The sequence below is a fragment of the Papio anubis genome, chromosome 5 (assembly GCF_008728515.1).
Source record: "Papio anubis isolate 15944 chromosome 5, Panubis1.0, whole genome shotgun sequence".
NCBI classification, from domain to species: Eukaryota; Metazoa; Chordata; class Mammalia; order Primates; family Cercopithecidae; genus Papio; species Papio anubis.
Genome location: NC_044980.1, coordinates 155339067 through 155348747, shown reverse-complemented (window position 1 = coordinate 155348747; position 9681 = coordinate 155339067). Strand labels below are relative to the sequence as shown.

At 38.0% G+C, this 9681-nt stretch overlaps 1 pseudogene; it reads right to left on the bottom strand.

Annotated features, from left to right (window-relative positions):
• Positions 1-2461: 2461 nt before the first annotated feature.
• LOC108586513 lies at positions 2462-3084 on the bottom strand (annotated as a pseudogene).
• Positions 3085-9681: the final 6597 nt, after the last annotated feature.

Below are 9681 nucleotides of genomic sequence, written 5' to 3'. Positions count from 1 at the left end.
GAGGAAGTCCTTGACTTTCTCTTCACCTCATGCTACAGGAGTGTTATGAAATTAGAAGGAAGGAGGTTTGTAATCCCATAAGAACATGTGTCCTTCATTAATTAATTCAAGAATAAGTTATTAAGTATCACCTCTGCCAAGTACTGTAGTAAGTTATGGGGATAATAGAAGACAAGACATTCATGGTTACTAAAACTTAGAATCTGAGAAAGGTGACCGAACATGGAATAATCAATCACATTAAAGTCTGAGACATGCTTTGAAGGGGAAGTATAGGATATGTTGAAAGTATTTAGTCAAAGTATCAAATCTGGTCAATGGGAAAGGTGGTTAGAAAAAATTTCCAGAATAATTGCTATTTAATCGGAAACTCTGAAAGTCACAAAGAGGGAAACAACCAAGTGATCAATATGCAGTAGTTGCTCAATAAATGCTTTTGAGTGTCTTTACAAAAACACCTTTATTGAGATATAATTCCCATAGCATACAATTCACCCATTTAAAGTGTATGCTTTAATGATTTCTAGTATATTCTGAGAGTTGTGTGTCCATGAACAAAATTGATTTTAGAATATTTTTATTACTCCAGAAAGAAATCATGTATTCCCTAGCCATTACCCCGCCAAAATCCTCCTATCTCCACCCCACTAATCTACTTACTGTCTCTTTAATTTGTTTATTCTGGACATTCCATAGAATGAAATTATAAAATATGTAGTTTCTTCATAACCTAATCCTTTTAATTAGCATGTTTTCAAAGTTAATTTGTGTTGAAGCATGCATGAGTACTTTATTCCCTTTTATTGCCAAATACTGTTCCATTTTATGGATATAACACATTTTATTCATACACTCATCAATTGATGGGCATTTGGATTATTCCCATTTGTTTAGCTATTATAAATAACGCTGCTGTGAACATTTGTGCATAAGGTTTTGTGTGTGTGTGTGTGTGTGTGTGTAGACATATGCTTTCACCTATACCTGTGAGTGAAATTACTGCATCAATGTTTAACATTTTGAGAAACTGCCAGACTGTTTTTCAAAGGAATTGAACCATTTTACATTCTCACCAAGAATTATGGTGGTTTCATATCCTTACCAACACTTGCTATTTGTCCTTTGTTTTGATTATAACCAACCTAGTGTGTGTAAAGCGGTATCTCATTATGGTTTTCATTTTAATTTCCTTGGTGGCTAATAAAGTTGAGAATCTTTTCATGTGCTTATTGGTCAGTTGCTTATCTTTTTTGTCCTTCATGGTGCAAAAGTATTTAATGAACACATCAGTACACAAAAACACATAGCTTATAGCTCATTGATGTGAAAAGTCAGTACAGATCATTGTTTTTACTTTTAGAAACTCAAAGGATTGGGAATTAAGTTACTACTTTTTTTTTCTAGATATGTGACATATATGTTTTCTTGTAAGTAATATTCTACCAAACATTGTAGTAAACCAAAGCAGACAGATGACCAGTAAAGCTATTTACTACCTTCTGCTCATATTGAGCTCAATCAGTGGAACCCTATCGTGGTAGAAGAGATTTTTACAGGAAGAAGAAATTACAGAGTCTGTACCTACCCCAACAGCGAACCTAACAAACTGGTTTATACAGAAAGGATTTTCTGCAAATATGCACAGACACATTTATCATGCTATAAGAACAGGATACCTTTTAGTCTGTCTCCAACACATAACATACATTCATTGGTGCCCAGTAAAATAGGAGCAAAGGACAATGTGGGAAGCATTTTTGCCTTCATAGCGCTAAAGGCTAAAAAGCACACAGCATATAATACTTTGATCCTTGAATAATCATGAACATTCCAAGATGATAGCCACTAGGTAAGCTTGAGTATTCGTCTATCTATATATATATTTAAATAATGCTTAAGAGACACTTCTCAAAACAGTGTTACTACATCGGGACCAGAAGAAGATATAGTGACACTATGACTGCAAATGTTAAGACTAGTAGTTGACTTTCACATGTAGTTTTTAGGAAAAGGTCATCTCTTTCATCAGCTGATTCCTAAAGCCAAGACAAGCTGTCATAGAAGATTCTGAAATATCAAGACAGGCAGCTGGCTTGAGTAACACGCTAGATAAATACAAAAAAACCCATTGAGACTGAAGGACTGAAATTCTGAACCATGTACAAAGGAGCTGTGAGTATGCAAAAAGATTCATGCAAAGCTGCTGGGACAAAGAGGGCTCCTGATAATGGGTTAGTCCATGCTGTTAACACACCAACATGTATGCTGGGCCAGGGGCCCTCCAGGTGAAATGCTTGACATGGGCTTTCTTCACAGGGGTCTGATTAGAAGCATCTGAGAGATGTTTTTACTTGGGGAGGAGAGGAGTATTAGGGTTACTAAACACTTCAGGAGGTGTACTAAGGTTAATAAATACAAAGAAGGTGTTTCAGGAGGGTTAGGTCATTTTGGTTTTGACCCATCAATACATAACATGAGGGAATAGTTGCAGAACACAGTAAGTCTTTCCAAAATATATTCTTATGTCATTATTAGCTGAGCCTATTGGCCTTTTGGGCTGGTGACATCTGGAATGATCTCATTCATTGGCTGGAGGTAAGACCTAGTGCTTCAGATCGTTCTGGGAAGCTAACATAGAAGATGATCTACACAATGAAGTCATCACTAAACCACTGCTTAAGTCCAATCTCAGCCTTGGTTTTCTTCTTTGTAGTCCAGAAATCGTTCTTTAAATGCTATCAAACCTGTAAATGTGAACAGTATGTCAAATATGTCACCAACAACTTCCTCTTTATCGTGCTGTAATGTCGTAAAGGCTGCCGTGTTAAATCCAAGCATCTGCCCCAGCAGCTGGTCTTTAATATACTTTTCTACCAAAGAAATATATTCACTAAAAGTAGGCATGTAGGTGAGTTTATTCTTTAATGTGTCTTCAAGTTCCTGACAGTATTTGTCCAAGAAATTTCTCTGTAATAACTGCAACTCGTTATCCAGCATAATATGGTATCCAGCTACAGCATAAAATTGTTCACCAGAGATAGAGGAGAAAGACAGTAAGAAGTTCTCTTCCTCTAAAGTGTTCATCCTCCCTCTGGAGCAGGCCTTTCGGTCTTCTATCCCGCCAGCGACCCAACAGATGGCTCTTTGTGTTGCTGTGGCTGCCTCTGTACAACCTGGCTTTGGATGACTGTCTATCAAATTCTTTGCCATTTTAAAATTGAGCTATTTATCTTTTTATTATATTCTCGTAAGAGTTCTTTATCTATTCTTGGTGTAAGTCCCTCATCACTTACATTATTTACACAAAATTTCTACTACGTTGAATTCTTTTTACCTTCTTACTGGTGTCATTTGAAGCAAAATTAAAAAAGGTTTCAGCCAGGCATGGTGGCTCATGCCTGTAATCTCAGCACTTTGGGAGGCCAAGGCCAATAGCTCACCTGGGGTCAGAAGTTCAAGACCAACCTGACCTACATGGTGAAACCCCGTCACTAATAAAAACACAAAATTAGCCAGCCTTGGTGGTGGTTTCCTGTAGTCCCAGCTACTTGGGAGGCTGAGGCAGGAGAATCGCTTGAACTCGAGAGGCAGAGGTTGCAGTGAGCTGAGAGTGTGCCATTGCACCCCAGCCTGGCCAACAAGAGCAAAACTCTATCTTAAGGGAAAAAAAAAGTTTTCAATTTTGATGATGCCTGGTCATTTGTTTTTGTTGACAATGATGCTTGTGTTTCGTGTCAGATATTTTTAAAAATTGCATAATTCAGGATCATGAAGATTTTCTTTTAAGGTTTTATAGTTATTTTTATTGCTTCTCAGATTCTATAGTTTTGTTATAATTCTGAACACTTAGGACTTTGATTACATTTTGAGCTAATTTTTGTATATGATGTCAGTTTAATGGTTGAAATTCTACTTCCAGTAAGTGTGAGACTCTGGTCTTTACATCAACATCAGCCTCACTTGGGAATCTTTTTCACAATGCAAATACTCAGTTCTCCATCCCAAATCTCTCAATCATAACCTTTGAGGGTATAGCAGAGAATCTGCATTTTCACAAGTTCACAGGTGGTTCTTATATACTCTAAAATTTGAAAGGTGTTGCCTTAGAAAGTTGCAAACAACTTTACTATTCATTCCTACTAACCAACCTCCTCTCCAGCTCTACCATGGGAAAGTATCACTTTAGTGGTAACTGGAAGAACATTTTTTATTTTAAAATGGTAGCTAGTAACCTTCAACATTCAGCAAAGGGTGACTCAACATCTCTGACTGTTTCAAACCAGAAGATTGTCTTGTCCAACTACACTTTTAATGTTTTATATTAAAATTATTATTCATCCAGAGTCTGTATTTTCACATGGTTTAAACACTGGCTTAAATTCATGTTCAAGTAAAACCTTTCTGTGGACTAACAAAAGTCCGTAGACTCTAATTTTGTGGGCCCTGACTTATGACACACATACACACACACACACACACACACACACAAGTTTTGTTTTTTGGGTTTTTTTGTTTGTTTGTTTGTTTTTGAGATGGTGTCTTGCTGTGTTGCCCAGGCTGCAGGGCAGTGGGGCAATCTTGGCTCACTGCAAGCTCCGCCTCCCGGGTTCACGCCATTCTCCTGCCTCAGCCTGCCTCAGCCTCCCGAGTAGCTAGAACTACAGGTGCCCGCCATCACACCTGGCTAATTATTATTATTATTATTATTATTATTATTGTATTTTTAGTAGAGACGGGGTTTCACCATGTTAGCCAGGATGGTCTTCATCTCCTGACCTCGTGATCCACCCATCTCAGCCTCCCAAAATGCTGTGATTACGGGCATGAGCCACCACGCCCGGCCTGTTTTTTGGATTTTTTTTGAGATGGAGTCTTGCTCTGTCTCCCAGGAAGGAGTGCAGTGGCATAATCTCAGCTCACTGCAACCTCTGCCTCCTGGGTTTAAGCGATTCTCCTTCCTCAGCCTCCTGAGTAGCTGGAATTATAGGTGTGCACCACGATGCTGAGCTAATTTTTGTATTTTTAGTAGAGACGGGGTTTCACCATATTGGTCAGGCTGGTCTCAAACTCCTGACCTCGTGATCCACTGGCCTTGACTTCCCCAAATGCTGGGATTACAGGCATGAGCCACTGCACCCAGCCACACATTAGTTTTTTAAAATTGCCTTTTAAATATATTAGGACATGAACAAATAAAAAATTATATTTCTGGGTGAAATATTTGTTCTAAGGAAAAACAGTTATTTTATAAATTGTCTTTAGCTTGAAAACTGAGAAGACATAGTAATACAATATACATAGTTCTAGGCCTATCATAGTTTACTGATGTATTCTGTAATGTGGTTAGCTATTTATTCCAGCTTTTTCAGATAGATTTTGATGCTGCAAGCATCTCAGCAGTAAATAGAATATAAGAAAGACAATTTCAGAATATGCAATTTTGATCACATGCTTTTAAAGGAGGAAGATAGTCAACCTATTAAAGAAAACTCAACTTACGCATGAATTCTAAGATACCTGGGTTTATTTGAATAAGAGATTAAAAACACCCTATACCCTGAACACATGTATCATTTGGTAACTCTTAAAATAATTATTTGAAACTAGATAGTATTGAATATTGTCCTTTTTATCTATGTGCATTACATACAAACACCCACACACATTCACACACATGCATTAAAAATAAGTCATTCAAACCACCCCAGTCTCCTATATATCTAGAATCTATTCTATCCTGGTCCATCATATAATTCTACAAAACGACTGAATCACCAGATCACTGCTTATAAGTAGGTTTGGTCTCATAGTTGGAACTTTTGTACATACAGATTATTATAATTTCAGGTTAAGCAAAAGCTCTATGTTGGTTTGTATTCATGTCATGTCCTTTGCAAAATGTCAACTCCTCTCCATTTTTTTAAGAGAAAGGCAAATTATTATTGCACAGATGGAAACATTTCTGGCCTACATGGGAATGACTTCCCTTCCCATTGCCAAGGATAAACAGTGCAAGTACAGTTGTTCCTGCCAGGCGGAACTTTCATCTCAAAGAAGTTTTGATGCGTAAGATTTATATTTATGACATAAACATTTGTAGCTCTCCATGGAGATGAGAAGTGTTTAAGAACTTCAACTCTGTAGCCACATAGACCTGTGTTCAAATACTGCGTCTACCAGCTACTAGCTATGCAGCTCTGGACACGTCGCAATTCTAAGTCTCAGTCACTTCCTTTCTGAGACTGAAGGAGTGTGGATACCTACCTCCTTGTCCTTATTGGAAGACAAATACATAAATTCGTGCATTCCAAACAATCCAGTTAAATCCATGAACCCATTCTGTAATTTCAAGGTTACTTAGAGAAGGGCTAAAGGTGATGACCTAAAGAGTACCACGTTTTAAATGAAACCTTTGCAAAGAATGTACTCATCACTTCTAATGACTATCACTTGCTTTTATGATCCTAAGTAATATGGGTTAGTAATTAATTTTATATTTGAGCCATTTTATAGATTTCTCTAAGCTTCATTCATTCATATAAACCCAATCTCAAATATTCATAGAATTTGTAACTCCAACTGCACAGTTCACTTCATAGCTCTCAACTGATTTATATTTTCCAATGCCTAACTTTCAGAGAGTGTTAACTTGACAGATGAGAAATATTTTTGCCTTTTCTTTCCCTCATGGATCTTGCTGAGAGAAACACCTAGAAAGCCCATGAGAATGGAAGGGAGAGAAGCTCTTTATTGTGGTTTGGCCAATGACTGCTGTTTTTAACATGCCAGTTCCTATGGGCAAAACGCTGAAAGAAAATTGCGCTTAAAAAGTAGTGTTCCATGCAATCTGCAGAAAAGTTTGGAAATTCACTTGGGTTTCTCAGGAAATTAAAAAGCAGGAAAAATTGTACCAAAAAGATTAAGACAATTTTTAGATTACAAACACTTTCTGGGCAAGGATTCAAACCAATTCAAATAAGCAGCATAGAGGAGAACAAGGGAGGATTCAAGGACGACTGGGTAACACAAAATTACAGGGTTAGGTTAATTGGTATGGGTGGGAAGGCTTTCTATCAGGTTTAAGCAGTAAGCGTGTCTACATAATGCTGAGAAAATTGAGTTAGAAAGTGTACACACAACACTTAGGAACCATGATGATTGCATTTCTGCTTAAACCAGAGATTGAGCTAACGGAAATCTTTTTTTCTGTTTATTCACATGTGCAAGAGAGAAAGGACATCTAGAATTAAATCTGAAGGCAAGCTCATGAGCTGAGTTCGTTGTCTGCAACTCTAATACAATGATCCTGGTTGCAGATCTTTTAAAAAGTGCTTTTACTTACTTAGTTTCTCACTTATGTCAAATAAAATTTAAACAGTGAAAGTGCATAAGCTCAATTGCAGGAGATTGGGGAAGCAAGCATAATCAGTTTTCTACAGTTTTGTATATGATCATCATGGCAGTCAAAGTTGATGTTACATGTATTTCTGTTTAGTTTTTCATTCAGTCTTTTTGAAAGAGTACATATTTGCTAAATCCAAGCTTTAAACCTGATGGTTTTTTATTTGCAAAAAAATTGGACAACCTTGCTTGGCAAAGAGAATGTTGGACTATTTGCATAGAATATTTCTAATGCTATTAAAAGAGGAGATGGAAAGAGAGGGGTGATTCAGATAATCAGTTAATGTTTGTAAACCTAATAACAATATGCATTTTCATGCTGTTCCTTCATACATAGGATTACTTTCCCCAAATATCTGGCATTGTTATAAGTAGTCAATATCATTCTTTAAAACTTATAGTACATCACTCTTGAGTGTTTAGTTTCCTCATTGAAAGCAACTGAAACAATCTCTCGATACCCTGAGGAAAAAAATGAATTTAATAAAAAGTTTTATGAATTCACAGAGTAGACTAAAGGCTGGAGAATCAGACTCGTAAGGTAGAAGGAGGGCAGGAGAGGTAGAGGAAAAGCTTGATTGAGGCTTGCAATCAGGGAGCTCAGTACCATATTTAAGAATACAACAGGCCAGGCGGGGTGCCTTACACCTGTACTCCTAGCAGCTTGGGAGGCTGAGGCGGGCAAATCACGAGGTCAGGAGTTCAAGGCCAGCCTGGCCAAGATGGTGAAACCCCCATCTCTACTAAAAATATAAAAATTAGCCGGGCGCGGTGGCTCACACCTGTAATCCCAGCACTTTGGGAGGCCGAAGTGGGTGGATCACAAGGTCAAGAGATCGAGACCATCATGGCCAACATGGTGAAAACCCATCTCTACAAAAATTCAAAAATTAGCCAGGTGTGGTGGTGGGCACCTGCAGTCCCTGCTACTCAGTAGGCTGAGGCAGGAGAATCGCTTGAACCTGGAAGGCAGAGGTTGCAATCAGCCAAGATCCGGCCACTGCACTCCAGCCTGGCAACAGAGCGAGACTCCGTCTCAAAAAAAAAAATCAAGTAAAAAAGAGTAGATTTGGACCTTGTGATTGGTGCATGTATGTCCATATGGCTGTTAATTAAATGGACAGAATAGGATTCTATAGCTCTTGTCTGTCTAGCTTCTATAGAGGGATATGAAGAATTGTATATTTTCAATGAAGAATTGCCCTCCAAGGAGGAAAGACGTTGAATGCCTCGCGAGCGCACACACACACACACACACACAAAATCTCTCTCTCTCTGTTTTATACAAATACACTCTAGTGCTCAAAAAATGCTTTTTAAATTTATAGCATTTGAGTCAGGTAAGATTAAACGAACCTAGGGTAGCAATACGGTTATCTGTAATGACTTGCTAATAAAGGTTTGCTAGAGCTAGTCACAGCTTACAAAGAAAGTTCCAGAATATGTATTCTATAAAAGTATACATGTTTTTATTGCTATATAATGGTCATACATATTTGGGGGTATATGTAACATTTTGATACCTGTATACAATGTGTAATGATCAAATCAGAGTAATTGGGACATCTGTCAACTTAAACAGTTGCCTTTTCTTTGTGTTGGAAACATTAAAATTCTTCTTTTCGAGCTATTTTGAAATGAACAAATTATTGTTAACTATAATTTCCCTAGTGTACTATCTATATTCTATGAATTTAAAATTGGCACAAAGTAAATAGTGTTTCTGGTGAAAGTTTCCTTTGAAGATATTGGGGAAGAATCATGATTCACCAAGATGTCATGGTTTAAGAACCTTTTTTTAGAGATGGAGTCTCACTTTATTGTCCAAGCTGAAGTGTACTGTTGCAATCATAGGTCACTGAAATCTCAAATTCCTGGGCTCAAGCAATCCTCCCATCTCAGTCTCTTGAGTAGCTGGAACCACAGGTGTGTGCCACCATGCCCAGGTATTTTTAAATTTTTTTTGGAGAAAGGGGGTTTCACCATGTTATCTAGGATGGTCTTGAACTCCTGGACTCAAGCAATCTGCCTGCCTCAGCCTCCTAAAGTGTTGGGATTACAGGTGTGAGCCACTGCACATAGTCAAAAATTTCTGAGTATTAACAAATACTAACTTGGCCGGGCGCGGTGGCTCAAGCCTGTAATCCCAGCACTTTGGGAGGCCGAGGCGGGTGGATCACGAGGTCAGGAGATCGAGACCATCCTGGCTAACATGGTGAAACCCCGTCTCTACTAAAAATACAAAAAACTAGCCGGGCGTGGTGGCGGGCGCCTGTAGTC